The 18,982-nt window shown below is 41.6% G+C and overlaps 1 protein-coding gene across 7 annotated transcripts in view; it reads left to right on the forward strand.

Moving 5' to 3' along the window:
• Positions 1–18,982, forward strand: part of NELL1 (neural EGFL like 1) — a 768,366-nt gene that overhangs the window by 90,959 nt on the left and 658,425 nt on the right. The window lies entirely within an intron of this gene.

The raw sequence follows: 18,982 nt of genomic DNA on the forward strand, positions 1-18,982 counted from the left end.
TAAACCCATACTAAGTTGATGACCTTCGTCCACCTATGGAAAAAAAACAAAACAACCCTTCACGGTAAGACCAGTGTTTCTTGGGAAAGGGAAGAGAGCTGGTCTTGTGGTAGCAAGCATGACTTGTTCCCTCAAGCTAAGCAGGGTCTGCTCTGGTTGCATGCGAAAGGGAGATTAGAAGTGTGAGCAGTATAAGATATTCTCCTTAGGGGATGGAACTGCTCTGGGTAGGGCATCTAGGTTCCAAGTTCCTTTCTGGCCTCTCCAAGATAGGGCTGAGACAGATTCCTGCCTGCAACCTTGGAGAAGCTGCTGCCAGTCTGTGTAGACAATAATGAGCGAGATGGACCTATGGTGTGACTCAGTATATGGCAGCTTCCTATGTTCTATCTAGCGATGAACATTATGGAGGGGAGTGCAAATTGGCCCCTTGCAAGTAGCTTGCTCTGTCTATCTATCTGTCTATCTGTCTATCTATCTATCTATCTATCTATCATATTTATATACTGCCTGATATGTACATCTCTAGGCAGTGTACAAAATTTAAAATATTTAAAAGTTACAAATTAAAATGAAATAAAAAGCAATAGAATAAAATAGATTTTAAATCAAGTTTTAAAATTCTTAAAATTAATTCTAATTAAAAGCCCGAGAAAACAGGAGAGTCTTGAGCTTCTTCCTGAAAACAAACAGAGAAGGAGATGCTCTTATTTCAGAAGGAGCATATTATACTTAGAACAGAAACAGGGATCCTGGGACAAATACAGACTTTATTAAACAGCTCTGACTCTGAATATTCTAAACTAGGTGCCATGATTAAATTATCTAGGTGCCATGACTTCTTGGGATTTATCAAGTTCTCGTGTCACTGTAATTCATTCAAATTGTGGGAGTTTTTACCATAGCCTTGAGTAGGGATTGAATTTCATAGGTTTTCTTTGGGCACGCATAAATACTTTGAAGGCCCAGGGTCTCTTGCTACTCCAACTCTTAAATATGGAGTTAACTTGCTTGATGAATGGAGATAACTTGCTTGATGATAGTGCTGATGCTTCTGGCATAAAAATTGTTTCATGCTGTTCAGTAAATTATTAGCCCTTTTCAGATGTTGTGAAACTGTGCAGGTTTTGTGTGGGGTGGGATGGGGGGGTGAGGAGGAGGAGGATCATGCTTACTGGCCTTACGCTTGACCATTGCACATTGATCAGATCTGTATGCAGATGGCATGAGAGAACCAAGTGGATACTCTTACGTGCATAGGTCCCGCACATACATAGCTAATTGGTGCATGGTTTGTGGGCTTGGGGCTCATGGGTGTGAGGCTCCCCTCCACATACTTAGATGGCAAATTTCAGGGTGGATAGATCTTAGTGCATTTTAAAAAATACATGTGGTGGAAAAATAATGTGAATATAAACATAGATTGGATCATGGTTTGAGGCAAAGAAGTGGAATGCTTTAAAGGTAAACACAATGAACTTGAAATTGTGGATGATGATGACTTCAGGAAAAAGCTGATATAATCATAGAATGATGCCAAAATCTCTTTTAGCAGAGATGTTCAGAGTTGATTGAAGAGGGGAGACCTGAGAAGAGGGAATGCTCACAAGGAAAGGATCTTTAAAACAGGTTATGATAGCTATCTGTCTTGACTAATTCTTTAATATGTCCTTGCTGTTTTAAAAATGCTGGTATCGCTGAGTTGTGTGTGTGTTTTTTAAAACTTTGATGTTCTGTGAGAGAGGACAAAATGACTTAAGTATTGTTCTGTGAACAATACATTTTGCAGTGCAAAGCATAATATCAAAGGTTGCTTTACAGTAGGAGAAACAAGGGTGTGTAAACTTTAGTGAATCATAAGTGTTAGTAAAAAAACACACATTTGTGCAAGAGTTTGCACAAATGGAATAATGCCTTGGATTTATAGTTTGCTTTTTTCACACAACAGTCTTCTGCTGGATGGGAAAAACATGAGCAGAATAATACTTTTTGGATTCCAGTCTTTTAAAAAATCTTAACTTTTTAAAAGGCACAGCAGATTCTCTCCCCCTAATGACTTCATTGTTAATCACTTGCTCAGTACATGACTCTTATGAGCAGCCCTGTAAAAGCAATGAGGAAACATCTTTAATGATGTTGTATACATTGACATATTTGGATTTGGTTCTCCATCCTTGGGTGTTGTAACTATCTCATTTTACTTTATTCCTCCTCCCCCCACTGTTCCAACTATGTGCATTTCAATATAGCATATAATCAAATGGCTTCTGTCTCTTGAATAACTGTCTTGCTTTCTCTCACTCACATACTCTCCTGTGGTGATTGTGGTGTGTTCTCCTCTAGTTGCTATTTGATGACCCACCTTCTGCTGAAAGCATATTTAATTTTATTAATAAAATGTATATATTTTCTGAAAAGCTGCCATATGTCTATATGAATTACACACCATGTATTTTAGAAGCAATTGCATTAGCGGCTACTTAGGATTCTCTTTGATATCTAAAAGTGCAGAGGATTTTGAGAGAGAAAACAGTTTGGATAAAAACCCACAGATGTTATCTTCATGAACAGGCCTTATTGGCCTTATTATTTGGCAATCTTTGATGCTTAAGTCTCTCCTACAGTAGCAGATAAAAGAGTTTTTCTTTCCTTCTCATTGCTGCCTTGATCCATAGGTTCTTGGGCGTAGCTCTTGAGGGAACAGAAGAGAAGTGTCGGAAGCTGTAGGGAAATAAGGAACAGTTGGGCACCTGGCTGGTATATTGGTCACATTCTTCAGTACTGTGTTGTACTAAGAACAGACTTGAACAATTTTACCCACAAATTGGTCAAGGCATACTTTTGAGGGTTCATTTCTCCCCTCCAATGGTCTATGATGTAACTGGTCTTTCACCACGTGGAATTGTTCTGCTGGATGACTCAGCAGATGGTGGCAGAGATTTCTTTGCTGCTATCACTACCAGAGCATAGGCCCTGAAAAAGGCTTTAGCCTTGTTAAGTTGGATTCACCATTCATTTTCCTCCAGTGTCTCTTCATTGCTTGCAGTTTCACACAACACCATGAACCACCCTAGCTCTGAGAGCAGTGAGAAGGCATTGAGCCTTGAATCAATTGCTCAAGTAATCTCCTTATCTGGAAGTTTACTTAGGGCTCTTTCTCTCTTCAACATTCCTAGAAGTCTCACAATTTCATGAATGGTAAAGGCTATGGGAATGGAACTGCTCGCATTAGATGTTATGATAGGACATGCAAGATGCTGTTAGATGCCCTGCCTTTCTGCTGTAGAAAAAAGTCCTTGGCATATGGCTGCTGCACTCTGTGAAGATAGGGCTGAGATGTGCTTCCAGGTCAATGGATGTATACAGTGGAAAGGCTGTAGTAAAGCTTAGAACTGAGATCTGCACAAGTATGTTGTTCTTGGAACTGATCATGCTTATAAATGTTGTAACAAAACACCTTTCATTATCTGTGTGTGTATGAGAGAAAGAGAAAGAGGGGGAGGGAAAGAAGTGTGATAGTGGTATTGGAACCCAACCTGTGCATATTTAATGGCAGCTGTGAATGGACACTACATCTTAGGCATGTCTGTGCAACTGAGGATGCTGTGTTTTGTCAGGTTCCTACTCATATTAGGGATGTACAGGGAACCAGGTGGGTGTGTGTGTACTTATCCCTTCCTCCGCTTTCCCCTCCCCCCTCCCCTTTCCCCCCACTGCCGCTCAGTATTTACAAAGTCCTGTGGGGCGTCAGTGTACCTCCCTGCTGCCCTGTCTGCTCCCTGGTCGGAAGTGGCCAGTGCGCATGTGCATGCCAGGCACGTGTGCTCATGCACATTGTTCAGGCTTGCATGCCAGCTACTTCTGGCCAGGGAATGGATAGGGTGGCAGGGAGGTATGCTGTCGCTCCATAGGACTTTGCAAATACTGAGCGCCTGCGGGAGGGGTAAGTGCATCCTCCCCTACCCTTAAAGTGCAACCACCCCGCCTTCGAACATCGAATTTCCCAGAGTTCGAACCTGTTCAGAGGTCCATAAAAGGGCCTCCGAACAGGTTCGTGCACATCACTTGCTCCTATGTATAGATCTTATGCATGTGTACAGTATGTACATGCTTAGGATCAGTTCTCACAGTTTGTCGAATACACATAGGTTGGGAGTCTGCCCCCATAATTCTGTTGCCCCCTACACATGCTGACTCCACTCATGTTTGAATGGGGCTATAGTTGACTGTCCTCAAGGTTCTCTGAAAACATTTGGTCCAGTATTTGATATATTCAACATTTTGTGCTGGTCTGTGATTTGTAAAACAGTACATTCTTTCTTGCTACCTGAGGAGTGGGGGGAAAGACAACTGCTATCATCCCATGAATTAGCTGTCAGTTTGAAAGGTTCTACTGGAATTCAGCCAAACAATAGAAAAATGGTTTCAAAAACCAGAATTTTTGCATCATATGTAGAGGTAGCTTAATGTAAATTTCCATGGCAGCTATAATTGATCTATCCTGCTGATGTGAACAGCAAATGGTGGCATGATTATAAGTTGAAGGAAACATTACCCTGTGAATGTTTTTGCTGATATAAACGTAAACCATTTAAACTTGAGAATCTTGAATAGCTCCTTTTAGATGTGGAGAATAAGACTGCACTGCTTGGTCAAATGAGTATACTAAGCTACTTAATACCCACCAGGTAAAGATTTTGGAATGATTTCATTAAAGTAACCCCTGGCATTTCAGATTAAAGGTGCGGGAAAGCTGCTACCTTTAGCAGGGCTTGTGAAAATCATGTATTTATTTCTTTGTGTTTTGCTGAGCTTGCATTATCATTCAAGTGAAAAATAATATTTTATTGAAGATGACTGGATAAAGTAATACTCTGTATTATCTAGAAAAGCAGCATTTTATTACAAGGAGACAATCGTTTTCAGTAGATAATAGAAACACTATTTCTCCCTTCATGCTACTGACTTAAAAAGAAGAAGAAGAAAAAGTTGAGGCTTGCAGTATCCAGGAACATTACTCATTTGCCACTTGAAGTGGTATGTTCCCACCAAAGTCAATGTGATTGAGCCTAGTGCAACTTGCCATGTAATCACACTCTTAATGTTCAGTACTGGCAGTGTATTTGAATTGCTCTTTTACATAGGTGGGGTGAAACATAAGACTGAAAGGCATATACACAACTGCATGGTTTTGTTCCTTAGGATAATATTCCTAGGAATATTTTTTAACATTTACAATCAAGTTACATGCAAATATAAACAAGTTTTTAAACCAAACAGTATCATTGGGATCACAAATATCAGCTTCAGGGAGGTTGGATCCTAATTGTAAGGGTGTACACGAACCGTGGTTTGGCGCCATGGGGAGCGGGGGCTTTAAGGAAGAGGAGAGCAGGTCCTTACCCATGGACAAGCCTGTGGGTAACAAGTGCTGGCAAATTCATTGAATAATGAAGCCAAAGTTTGCCAGTCCTGTGACATCAGCAAGTGGAGCCAACCAGTGGATTCAGTTGGAAGTGCAATGCCTACCTTGTTTGTTATGGAAGGTAAATCCTCCGGGAAGAGGGGTAGGGGAAATATGGAATGGACAGTTGGGGGAAGCCAGGTGGGTAGGTAAAGCAATGGGGGAGAAGCAGTAAGGGGGCTTACTTCTGAGTAAGTCTGTCCAGGATTGCTGCATACTTTTCTTCATCCTCCCCCATCCTCTCTTCTGTCAAGCAGAAAGTGACTCCCTCACATTTCTTCAGAATTATCTCAATTGACATGGTCCTTACTGCCCATCCCCCCACTGTCAGAATGGTGACAGGGAAACTGCACTTGACTTCTGCAATATGAAGGTTCCATGGAGTGGGCCACTCGAATTACACCTAAACACTGAGGTAATCTCAGTGAAATTTAGCCTACTTACTACCTATTTACAAACCTCTACACAGTCCCCCTATTGCTAATGTTGTGTGTGCTCTTGTCAATCCTCAAGGGGTCTTGGGCATTTGTTCTGCCTGTATGAGCTAGCTAGCTGTCTGAAGTGTCCTGTCTGCATAATAAAGGTCACTGTGGATTCATCTTCAGTGTTCTGTGTGGTTTGCCGATTTTAACATTGGGATCCTGGGGGACTGGGAGGATGGGATCCTCACATGGTGGAAGTACTGCTGTATCTGTATCCACAAAGTGTGAATAAATGGTTGGTTATTATAGGCCCAGTGGCCTTGCCCAGGACTAGGCCTGGCAAAGCCTTTTGTAGACAGGACACTTCAGGCAGCTTGCAAAATCCTGCAGCAGAACAACTGCACAAGCCCACTTGAGGCTTGACAGGAGCATACTAGTTTCTCCTATCTTCAAGACCTTGAGTGGGGATGGGGTGGAGGTGTCTTTAAAAAAAAAAAATGGAAAAGCCCCAAAGGTCAATGATCTTAACGATTTTTTTTCAATTTGAGGGCCACTTTGGTTTAAAAAAATCTGCAGCGAGAGTCATTTTTCACCTCCATGCATCATTGTGCTTTTCTCAGCATGGGGCTGGGGTGGGTGTCAGTGGGGAGGACCATAAGAATAACAAAGCTCTTTAAATCCCCCAAACCATCTTTAAAGACATATACCGAGAGTGCGGGAAAGTGTCATCCTTCCTAGCACTTTCCTCCCAGAGTTGTGTGGTCAAAGTGCTGGGGAGGATGACACTTCCCTGTGCTCTGTACATGACTTTAAAGATGGTGCTGGGGATTTACAGGGCTCTGTTATTCTTATAGCCCTTCGTGCAGTCATCCGCTGCTGGGAAAAGCACAGCACTGCATGGAGATGGGGAATGGCTCTTACACTGGAGTTTTTGGGGGTTTTTTTAAGCCAAAGTGGCACCCACATACACCTTCTAAGATACTGTTGTGCATACTGGTTTGAAAACCCCTGCAGTAAGGCTCAGATGCTGATGCCAGGCACTCCATCCTATGCAAATGTTGGGAGGCTGCTGGGAATCCAGGAAGTGAAGTTTGAGAAGGGAGTGGTTCCTTATGCTGCTGGAGATTGCTTATAGGAAAACAGGGAACTGTTTCAAAGTTTCCCTCCCCAAAATTAGTGATGCCAGAGCAGGGGATGGAGTCAGGCTACAGTGCTGAAGGGACAGCACTATTCCTCTCCCCGCTAGCAGTCGAAGAGACAGAGAAGCAACAAAAGGTCAAAGGATCAGCTTCCATCTTTATTTTAATCATTTGGTTACCAAACCCTGTCATCGGGTTCTGTCAGTCTTAGCGGGGAAAGGAGAAGAACACAGACACCATGGCACCCAGCCCTAGATGCTGGCAGGGCTGGGGGAATCCAGCAGACAAAGTTGCCAGAGTTCTATTAAGCGAGAGAGAGGCACATAAGGTATGGTGTGTGTCTAAAGTTAGATGAACTGAAAGGGGGGCCCTTGGGGAAGGGAGAGGAGAGAGAACCAAAGCTGTCTCAGCTGGACTGACCATAATTTTGTTTCTGCCTCACTCACTTGCAGATATAACTTGGCTGAGCTTGCCAAAGAGCTCTCAACCTGTGGCTCTCATTCTTTGGTAAACAGTCTGTGGGCCAGAGATTGAGCTGTGAAGAGGGGCCTTCATGGGAAGAAAAGACCACTGTGAACAGTAGTATTGGAGGACTTGTAAAGACTTCCTATAGCCAAACATGGTGTCACCTAGAAGGCGATGTTCCTCTGGTTTTACTGCATATTCACCCTTTTATCTCAAGCAGAAAACTATAGAGGATTACTGCCCCCCCCCTGCTATGCAGGATAGTGTGACAGATTCTGATGTAGCATGGGTGGGGGACCTGGGTGGTCTAAAGGTTAACCAGATTGTTGCTACTGCGGATGCTGGGACTTGCACAGGGCCTCATGCCACAAATTATGCTACCTCAATTTTTTAGTGAAACGACTCTATGGTAATGTTTGACAACCCTCAGTTCCTCAGGCTACCTGATATTATCGCTCAAAGGCAACAAGATAATTTAGGTCCCCTTACTTCACCACTTGATTTTAATGTGTCTACTCCAAAGCCTTATCATCAGAAGAAAGGTATGACTCTCCCTCCCTTATCATCTCTGGGAAAACATTGTACTTGGTCAGGACAGGCAGTATTAACACTATTTGAAGAGGTCTCATAAGTAAAGAAAGTTTTTAATGGGTGTTCAAACAATCTTATTAGCTATTTTTTCCCCCTTGATTGAAGAGGGCATTTTGAAAAATGCTTTTTCTGACTCCATTCCTGATAGGGAGAGATCTACAAAAACTAAAAACCAGGCTGCCCACAAAGATAACTCTTTTCAAGATGAGACATTAGACTGGGAACTACCAAATACAGTATAGACAGAGATACACCTCTTATTCCGAAAAGTTTTACGACAGTCCTGCAGAGACAGTGGTCTGCCTTACATTTGATGAGCCTAGGGGCATTGATCCCAGTCTCTGCAAGCTTTGAAGCAGATACTCTGATATCCTGGCTGGAAAGCCCATTTTTAACTTCATGACCAAGTCAGTAGTAGGGAACAAGGGGCCCACCAATATACTCATTCTTCCTTTGGGGGCTTCCACAGAGCCTAATTCCAAAGTATCTTTCATTCTTACCTTGTCCAACTGGATAATAAAGGACAAAGCAGGTTCATTTGTAGGGGGAAAGGCAATGCTACAGGATTTGGGGTGTATTGCTGGAATAACACTGGTCTGGGAAGAGGTGGTGATTTTAGAAACCGAAGCCACACGGTCCCATGGGAACAATCAGGATATTGGTATAAAGATCAAAAATTGTATTACATCTGAGACTCAGGATGCCTGCCTATAACCTAGGGATCACACCCTCTCAACAATTGGAAGGTACTTAAAATAAATTAGGAGATAAAATATTTCTACCTAGCTTCCCACGGTGCAAAAACAATTCCAGTGCCTTAAGAGGGCTTCTAATTGGAGACCACATGGCCTCAATTGTCTAACTTTTCCTAACAACGTTCCAATCAAACAACCACACCCTTTTGATTTGAGCTGTAATTTGGATTATTCCGATTGGAGAATGGTGTGGGACAGGTGGCAATGTCCCACTACGTGCTACAGGAATTGGCCTGGAGTGAGTAAAAATCTATGATTGGTCTATGATTGTGGACATAGGGATTCACTACAGCCAGGTAGAGGGTTGTAAAGAAGTAAGGTCTAATTCCTTGAGGCAAAATGCAGCTCAAGCCTGGGAGGCAGGTAATAGATATATACCACTGGCTTATATCCAGGAGGATTGATTATTAGTATTAACCCCTGAGAGGCTAGTGGTGTCATGGAATATTACAGGGTGGAGGAACAAGGTTGTAGATTGAGATTTTATGAGCTATCTCCATACCTGTGATATAGTCTTTTTGCAGGAAACCTGTTAGAGGAAAATTCATTGTTTGTGCATGGTTATATGGTTTGGGAGCAACCATCTTAGAATTCCTCCAAGATCGAACAAGGTGGGTGGTGGGGTGGGGTGTTTAGCATTTCTCCTTTCTACCTCTATAGATATAAATGGATTGTTGCTGAGTGATTGGCTAGAAAGCTTCTACCGAGTGCTCTTAGTGCAAGGCAGTGATTTTGGTTTCTTGGTTTGTGTAAATGCGTACTTTCCTCCAGGTTCATGAAGCACTTTAGGAGAAATTTGGATTAGGCTAGAGGATTTGATTGATGACCTTATTCTAGATCAGGGGTAGGGAACCTTGACCCTCCAGCTGTTTTTGAACTGCAACTCCCAGCATCCCCAGCCACAATAATTGTGGCTGGGCCAAGGTTCACCACCGCTGTTCTAGATTATCCAAAATCCCAGCTACATATAGGCGGTGACTTCAGTGCAAGAATGGGCAAGGGCCACTTATGCTTTGAACTGGAAGGTACTGTTAACTTTGAGAGTTTCCCAGGATAAAGGTATTAACAAAGAGGGGAAAGCTTTATACTTTATTAAGTTTAAAGTCTGCCTCAATGGTAGTCATCTGGATCTTCCTTCTGGTTATTTCACCTATTTAACATCAAAGAGGGCAAATGTAGTATATTATATGCTAGGCTCACCATCCTTAATACCCTTGGTACAGTCCCTTTCTCTGGTTGATAGAGCAGAAAGTGATCATCTTCCATTACAACTAACACCCAATGCTAGTAAATTACAACCTGGGCTAGTATCAGACGTGAAAATGGAGGGTTTTTCCCCCAGAGAAATGGGCATCATAGGTGGTCTCTCCAAATGGAAGTGGAAATAAATTCACTGCTAGACAGTACGAGGTTGCAAGAACTGAGATAGCAGGCAGTTGAGGGCCCACGTAAAATGTATTTGAGGATATAATTGGTTTGTTGAGACATCTTTTAGTATCTTCGGTACAACAAAGGAAAACTGGTCCTGTTAGCCATAACTGGTTTGACCAGGAATGTAAGTACAAGAAAAAGGAGTTACCAGAATAAGTTATGAGGACCAGGTTTAGTGGTATGCTTACCTCCTTAGCCACTTTAACACAGTTCTGAAAGGAGTACAAAAATCTGCTCAAAGAGAAGATCTATTATACCAAGAACTGGAAGACTCTGGGCCTAGCCCTCCTTAAGATAAATGAACAGAGATTTTGAAGTTTGGTAAATGGGAATAATTTGGGAAAGTTCTTACAGGCTACCCCAGTTGCTTTTGCATGTTGGCACATCAATTTCAGTGGTATCTTTGGCAGTGGTGAGGTCTCTCAACATAATAAGCCTAGGAAACCCTATGACGATTTATCTGAGTGGTCTCCAGTCACTGTAAGGATTTAATTGCTGTGCTTCATTCAGGGAAAGCTCCTGGGAGAGAGATGCCATCTCCTGTGATATTTACACTGGATGTGGACTGGTGGGCTCCAGTTCCAGCCAGATTATTCTCCCAGATAAGCAGTACAGCTAACTTCCCTGCAGGGTGGACATCTAGCATTGTGGTGCCAATTTATAAGAGGGGGGATCCATTAGACCCTAAGAACTACAGACCCATCAGTCACCTCAATATGACCTATAAATTGTTTGCTCATCATCTTCCCCATAAATTGCAAATATGGGAGGAAGAAACTCAATTATCCATGAGAAGCAAGCTGGCTTTTGGAAAGTCAGATCTACCATTGACCAGATATATTTTACACACACACACACACACACACACACACACAATTTTGAGATTAAATGATGGACAACATATCTGGTCAATGGTATGTCTGCCTTTCCAAAAGCCATCTTGCTCCTCGTGGATAATGGTGTTTCTTCCTTCCATATTTGCAATTTTTCTGCGGCATTTGGCCATGTGGACAGGGAGAGGTTGTGGCTCAAATTAGCTATAACCAAGCTCATTCAGGGCTATATCGGAACGATATCATGCAAGTTAGAATTCGGCTTCAAGGTACTCTGACAGAACCAAATCAAATTACTAGTGGAGTAAAACAGGGCTGAATATTGGCCCCCTTCCCTTTTAAAAATATATATTAGCACATAGTTACAAATATGACATCCCATTCTTTCTTCGCATTCTCAGTTAGAATCCAAAAAACAGCAGTCTTGTTGTATGCCGATGACTTAATTTTGATTTCTTGAAATAGACTAGGCTTAAAGAGAATGTTGACTAAGTTTGGAGTTTCTGTAAAGAGGAGGAACTGTCAATAAATTACTCCAAATCTAAGGCAATGGTTTTTGGTAAAATACCACAACACTTCAAATAGCTACTTGATGGGCACATTCTGGAGCAAGTGTTATTATTTAAGTATTTGGGGGATAAATTTTGATATGAATATTAATTGGAAACCTCACATAGAAGCCACTTTGCTCGCAGGTGCTAAAACTAATGCACATCTTCAACACTACTCTTATTCTAGAGGGGGACAATTGATGAACCCCATTCTGAAGATGTATGTTTCAAAGCCATTTTTCAATTGTAATATGAAGTGGAAATCTGGGAAGAGAAAGTAAAGAAAGAGTTAGATGTTACTATAAAAAAAAAATTGGGGGGGGGGATACTAGGACTTGTTCCTGGTACTCCAGTGGCCCATCTTACGGCAGAGACAGGGCTACATTCCATTGCTGCTAGAATTGATTTAGCTTTCCTTAGATTAAATGAAATGGGAGATTAAAACCTCACAAAGATGTGTTGGCTTGAACAATTAAAGGAAGGTGGTTTGGCATAGCGTTGTGAGGATCTGCTAGGAAAATACATTTTGCGGTGGGATGATTTCTTGGCCAGTGGCCAAGGGTGACCCCGCGGAAATGGGTTTTTGAGCAGGACACCACAGACGATAGGGCAATAATCAACTGCTCACGTTTCTCAGTGTGGTTCCCCAGAATAAAGAGGAATCATTTTTAGGCTTCCTACTTTCAAACTCTTAACATCAGATACACAGAGCTCTCTCAGAACTTAGATTTCAGCTGATGCCTTCTGCCAAATTGGAAGGGGGAGATAGGGGTATCCCACTGGCTGAATGGACATGTTTTTATGGTTGTCACCAGATTAAAGATATTGTCCATTATCTGTTGTTCTGTCCCTTGTATATGGAACCACAAAAGAAATTCCTGGTAACTATCCTTCAACAGTTCCCTAATAGATTGTCTTATGAGGCAATTGAGGAATTATGTGATGATTATCCATATGTAACCTATTCTGTTGCCTTATTTGCAGGGGCAGCTCGGAAGTTATGAGCCTGTTCTATTTCAAGTAATCAGGAATGTTGATTTTATGGGATTTTATTACTTTTTGCTTCTTTAAGGCACCTGTTTTAGTTGTATTTATTTTATATTACAGTATTTTGTTTATATGCAATGGCTTATGGCTGAGCATAATAAATACTGATTGAACGGAAAGGGACACTCATTGGAGGCCCCTGGCTGGAAGTATCAACTAGAGGTTATCTTTTTGGGGCTTTGCCCTTCTGCTCTCACAGGAAGGTACACTCTAGAGACACACAGAGAATATTTGAGCACATCTTCTATCTGAAAGAAGCTTGTGGTCCATTGGGGCGGATCCTACGCGATTGGTAGTGCCTGAAATGTGCTATCTTTTTATCCAGGGGAGGAGTTGACCACCCTCCCCACTCTTACTGGTGAAAAATAGACCTGAGGGGGGGGACCCCTATTCTAGCCCACAAATGCTTTCTCACACATACTCGTACCCAGGAAAGCGATGGGGAAATTGTGGAAGAAAAAGGAAAGCTCCCGGGAATGGACGGAGAGATTCTCCTTGTACTGTCTCTCTAATGTGAAGAAAGGGGGAGCTTGGGTTCTCTGCAGGAAAAATGGGGTGCGGTGATGAAGGAGCAGAGGATCACAACCTCTGGGATGTATCCCAGAGGTTGCACAGTTTGGGGAGTTTTAGCTGGTTATTTTATAGGGGGAAAGATGCCTCGTGTGGCCAAGGCTGCATGCTAAATCAGTACCCTTCTTTGTTAATGGTTAAAGAGGGTATTGTCTAGCAGAGAACAATGGGTTTGGAGTAGTTAAAAATAAAGATGGGATTTCCTCAGGGTGGAGGCAAAATGTTAATTCTAGGGATGGGCAGGCCAGCCTGGACTACATGCTCCCTCTTAGGAGTGCAGTGGTGGTGAGTTTGCCCATTTTTGAACCTCCTAACACCCCATTTTGTATTTTCGAGTGTAGACAATTATGTTATTCCTGCTGTCCTTTTAATGTCGAAGCATAATCTAGCTAAAGTTAGAAAGTTTTTCACTCTGATTTTAGTTGGAACGAGCTTAATGTTCCATTGATATAATGAGAAAAGGATTTAATTTTGACTGGATTTTGCTCTAAATTAAAGGGCACCTTTAGTTTCAGAGAGCACTTCTCAGACTTATGAATTCTGTTACATAAGTTATTTTTGTGTTCAAGTTAAAAAGGAACTCTGTTTACCTTTTTGTGTGCTGGGCTGACAGGTAGGGCTTGTTAATACAAGAGTTAGATTTTGAAATGTAACAAGTAGTAAGCTTGTTATCTGGCCCAAGCACTGAAAGGCTAGAATGATTAGTCAGAATTTGCTTTTCTAAAGCTCCATTCCCTTGCAAAGTATGCAGCATGGCAATGTAATACTTATGCTCTAGTTAACTTGGAATTCTAATTTATTATGCTATATCATATTACTGTATTTTATATAGATTTAAAATAAATCAAATGAAGGGACACTATTGTGCATTATCAAAACTTGCTTTAGGGCACAATTTGGGGGAATGTTCTTGTATACTCATTTAAATTAATAAAAACTGTGCAAGAGCATCATCTTTCATTTTCAATGCATTTCAATGGATCTTATGTGAAATAACCTTTTGATGGGTTGTTCCCCTATAGTTGTGGTAGTAGCTGTGAAATACATGGAAGACGACAGCAGTGGTGACAGCACATGCAGGTAAAAGGCAAACAGAGAGGTGCCTATATTGAGAAGTGGAGCAATTCTATGTGCATAGATGTGTATGTACAGGGTGTCTCACTGAGTGAATCAAAAAGATTTGGACAATGTTTCTTTGTCTCTCCACTTTCAACAAATCATCTGAAATTTCTCCAAAGTGTTTCTTATATTAAACAGATCACTCTGACTTAATGCTGAACTTACGCTGGAACATCAGGATATAGAAATAAGTGGCTTTTTATTAATGCCTAGAGAGCAGGAGGCTGTTGCTTCAAATCCCCACTGGTGTGTTTCCCAGAATATGGGAAACTCCTATATCGGGCAGCAGCAATATAGGAAGGTGCTGAAAGGCATCATCTCATACTGCGCGGGAGATGGCAATGGTAAATCCCTCCTATACTCTACCAAGAAAACCATATGGCTCTGTGGTAGACAGGAGTTGACACCGACTCGATGGAACAACCTTTTCACTGAGTCCTACATTTATATCAAGTAATTCTATTGATTTCAGTAAATGTTACTTTCAATTGAGAATCCTAAGGATTGCTGTTTCAGTGTACTTGCAGTATTTTAAAAAATGTTTTTTCAAAAAAAAAAAAAAGCTAAATAATTTTTTAAAAAAAATAAAAATTGGAGAATGAATTATGTGAATTAAGAATCTGTCCAGGGCCTTTGTGAACAACTTTTCATGTAATAAATATTTTTCTCATGTGTTGCACACAAGGGCACTTCTTTTTCATTCGCATGAGTGTAAATCTTGGTTCACACTGGGACTTGCTGAAAGTTTTACTCCCACAGTCTGCTGTCCACTCCCTTTGCAACACACTTGACAGATATACTGGCCAGTTAAAGGAGTTTATGAGTCTGTCTTGCCCATCTGCCCACACTTCAGTTGAAGCTACATGTATTCACTTAAATAGGCATTTGCCTACAATTCATTTTTTAAAAAGAAACCAACATAATTTATTTTCAAAATTGCTTTAGGGAGGAACTGAAATAGTTATGCGATCAGTTTCCAACCAGTTATTACTATGCATAACTGGCTTCTGCTGGAAGTACATAAACAACTTCCCCCAAGCACAATCAGGAGAAAAGGTTGTGTATTTAAACAAAATGTGGTGAGTGTGGCTTCCACAGTGAACTAATGACTCACATTATCTAGTCCTGTAAGCATCACCCCCCCACCCCGTCCCAAATCGCAGTTCCTTATAATCTGGAAAATGTGATCTTCCTCTGAGGTGCACATTCACTGCTGTTCTGGTTTCTGTGTAAAATGTGGCTGCATGTCATAAACCCCTTTGTGGTTCCTGTTTACAGAGTTATCAGTGTTGAGAAGCAAAACACTTGCTCTGCCTCATTTTATTTATTCAAAGATCTCCCATGAATTCCTATGAAATTTTATTTTAAAAAATTGAGTATCTTGGTTGCTGTGCCAATCACAGAAAGTATTCCTGTGATTTCAACATATGGTGGTGAGGTGAGAAAAAGCAATAGAGCAAAAGAAAGAACGCTTGACCCATGTAACCACCAGGTAGCTGACAGTAGGATATCCACCCACCCACCTTGCCATCTTACTGATGTGCTAGACCATAGTCTCAGCATTTCTATCTGCACTGAAGACACACAGGGTAAGGGCAGTGTTCTCATCCTGTGAAATGGAAATGAAAGGTCTGCCATTAATTGGGATTCATTTTGGTTTCAAAAAGCACTTCAGAATTACACTAATCCATTCAGTTGCTTTGACACTTGATGAAGAGAAGTCTGTAGCTCTCAGAGGATTCCATGCTTTATCTTCTTTTCTTTCTGGTCTCAGAAAGGCCACAATGTGGAAGCGAAGGAATGAGTTCCTACAGATGACTGAGACCTTTACACTCGTCTCATCTTCAGAAAGGCAAAATTAAAGCAATACTAAGTCTTCTGGAACTGTTCATTGTTCTCTGCAACTTTGCAATATTGATGTGCAAACAGGTTTGATGTCGAACTGGTTCAGTTCAACTGTCTGGTGTCAAACCGAACCACCCATTTTTCGGTCCGACACCGGACCGGACCCCTCCTGGCTGTTTGGGGGGGTTCGTGATTTTTTTTAAAAAAATATTTATTTTTAAAAACTTACTCCCTCTGGGGGAGTTGCTTGAGGCGGCGTGTGTGCGTGCATGCGCGCACAGAGATTCCCCCTCCCCCCGCTGGGCCTCCCTTACTGCTCAAACTGGCCAGTTCAGTCGGATCTTCGGCCTGTTCAGGTCTTCCCCCTCCGCCACCCCTGAGCAATGGGCGTCTGCATGGCCTGTTTCCGCGTATTTATGTTCCATTCTGAGCTTGGAACAGAAAGAAAAATGTATTTTGTGCACACCTTCATTTCACTGGAAATACCTGGATGATATTTAACTGAAGAATAATGTGTGCCAGGATGGTCAGCTCTTCCAGAGGTGTTGCATGTTCATAAAGTAATTTATTGTAAATGTAAAAAAAGTCTTCTCAAAGTAATATTTGTAGCTGCAGGAAACTAGATTAGGGATGCGCAAATGGCCTTCTTCAGGGCAAAATATTTTCCAATAAAATCTTGCCATATAAAACCAACTTCTCCACAAACAGGTAAATGCATTCTTATACTAGTCAAGATTCCTTAAGCTGGTCTTGTGGTAGCAGGCATGACTTGTCCCCTTAGCTAAGCAGGGTCTGCCCTGGTTGCATTTGAATTGGAGACCACATGTGAGCACTGAAAGATCTTCCCCTCAGGGGATGGAGCTGCTCTGGGAAGAGCATAAGATTCCAAGTTCCCTCCCTGGTTTCTCCAAGATGGGACTGAGAGAGTTTCCTGCCTGCAACCTTGGAGAAGCTGCTGCCAGTCTGTGTAGACAATACTGAGCTAGATAGACCAATGATCTGACTCAGTATATGGCAGCTTCCTATGTCCCTATCTTCCTCCCACCTTCAGTTTGTACAGTGTGCTACACTGGCATCTTGAGGACAAAACAAAAATCCATAGTATGTTTGGATCTGGATTGGTTTTTACTGTCTTGTGAGTATGTGTGGACCTAACAGATATAAATCTAAAGCTATGGGGTGCCCTATTGCCATGCATTGACATGAGAACACACATGTGATTTGCAGGGCTAGTTCCCTTCCTGTCTATGAGTTGAACTGGATTGCTTCATGGCTATTTCTGTATTGGGGCCAATGGGGTTGTGGTACATGGGGTTGCTGTTGTGGCTGCTGCTTGACCTTTTTCAAATCACAGCACCCGCCCCCTCTGCTCACTGCCAGCAGCAGCATGAATGCAGGTTGGACAGAGAGTAAGTTTGTCTCCTGCATCTTTGACATGGCTATGGAAAACAGGATTTTTTCCTCTTGTTGTGGGGGAGGAGTAGAGTTTGCCTTCTGTAAAATTAGAAGTGCTTTGCTTTGCAAAGGTGCAATTAATTGAGTGGTCTAGTGTTGAGGAGCTCACGTTCTACCTCTGTTCTGTACTCCATTTATTTAGGCAAGTTACTTTTCTCTCAGATTCACTGGTTTGTCAGGTGTTTTGTTGCAACAACAAATGTGGGGGTTGATGCGCAGAATCCACCTCTGCCTTGGGTTCAGTGTGTGATCTTGGGCAAGTCCAAATATCCATCTGATCTAGCATTTATTTTGCAATGGTGTTTTTTTTTTTGCAAAGCTTAGAGCATGACATGATGGAAACAAGATTCTCTGGTTCTCCCCCCCCCCCCATATTCACTTCATATCCATGAAGTGGAGCACGTGAGCAAGTAAAGTGTCTGTGGTTAGACGAATGTTGTCTATGTGCTTGAGAAAGAAGAGTCAGTGTGTTGTCATGTTACATACTTCTGAAATGGATAAATCTTTCCTAGAAAAAAAAATTGTCTACATTCTTAATTGATTGATTTATATAATGCAGTTCATGTGTTTGACCTACAGTTTGACTGGCTCATGTTCTTGATCTACCTGTTCTGCATATAGGTTATTTCCTGTTTTTTGATTTGTGACTCAGTTGTAATCTAGATTGTGTTGATGTGTGAGGGATATCACATTATCAGATAACACGAGATAATATTCAGATAGTATTGCTTGGTGACAAGAGACTTGTAAACTCCTCCAACTGCTATCTGCAAGAGATGAACAGAACTTTTCCTGTTGGTTTCACCTCCTGACCCACCAAGCTCCACTGACAGAAATGAACTGACAGATGAGTACACTTGTAGCACTCTGACTTTTGGGATGCATGCTGTGACTATGCTGAGGGAAGGCCTTTTATTGAGCTTAGAATCTAGTCTTGGAATTTTATTTAAAACCCTCTGCAAAGAGGGAATGCACACATGTTTAAATTAGTAATGGAATTTAGGGACAGAAACTGACAAAAATCCCCGGAATATGTGACAAAGCTAAAGCTTTGAGAGAGGCAGCAGTACAGGAATGTAGGTTGAAAGGTGGATGATTAATTCTTTATAATATTGTTGTTTTCTGCTACTTTATTGTTTCTTCCCAATCCCTAATGACAATAGTGTAAGCTAAAAAAGGCTTGAAGGAAATGCATGGAGTGGAGTATTTCCCTGTTTGGATACTGAGTGGTATCTATCTCTAAACAACTCATAAATATTGCATGAACAGCCACACATTGCTTGTTTAAACTGTGG

The sequence above is a fragment of the Hemicordylus capensis genome, chromosome 1 (assembly GCF_027244095.1).
Source record: "Hemicordylus capensis ecotype Gifberg chromosome 1, rHemCap1.1.pri, whole genome shotgun sequence".
In the NCBI taxonomy this organism is placed as follows: Eukaryota; Metazoa; Chordata; class Lepidosauria; order Squamata; family Cordylidae; genus Hemicordylus; species Hemicordylus capensis.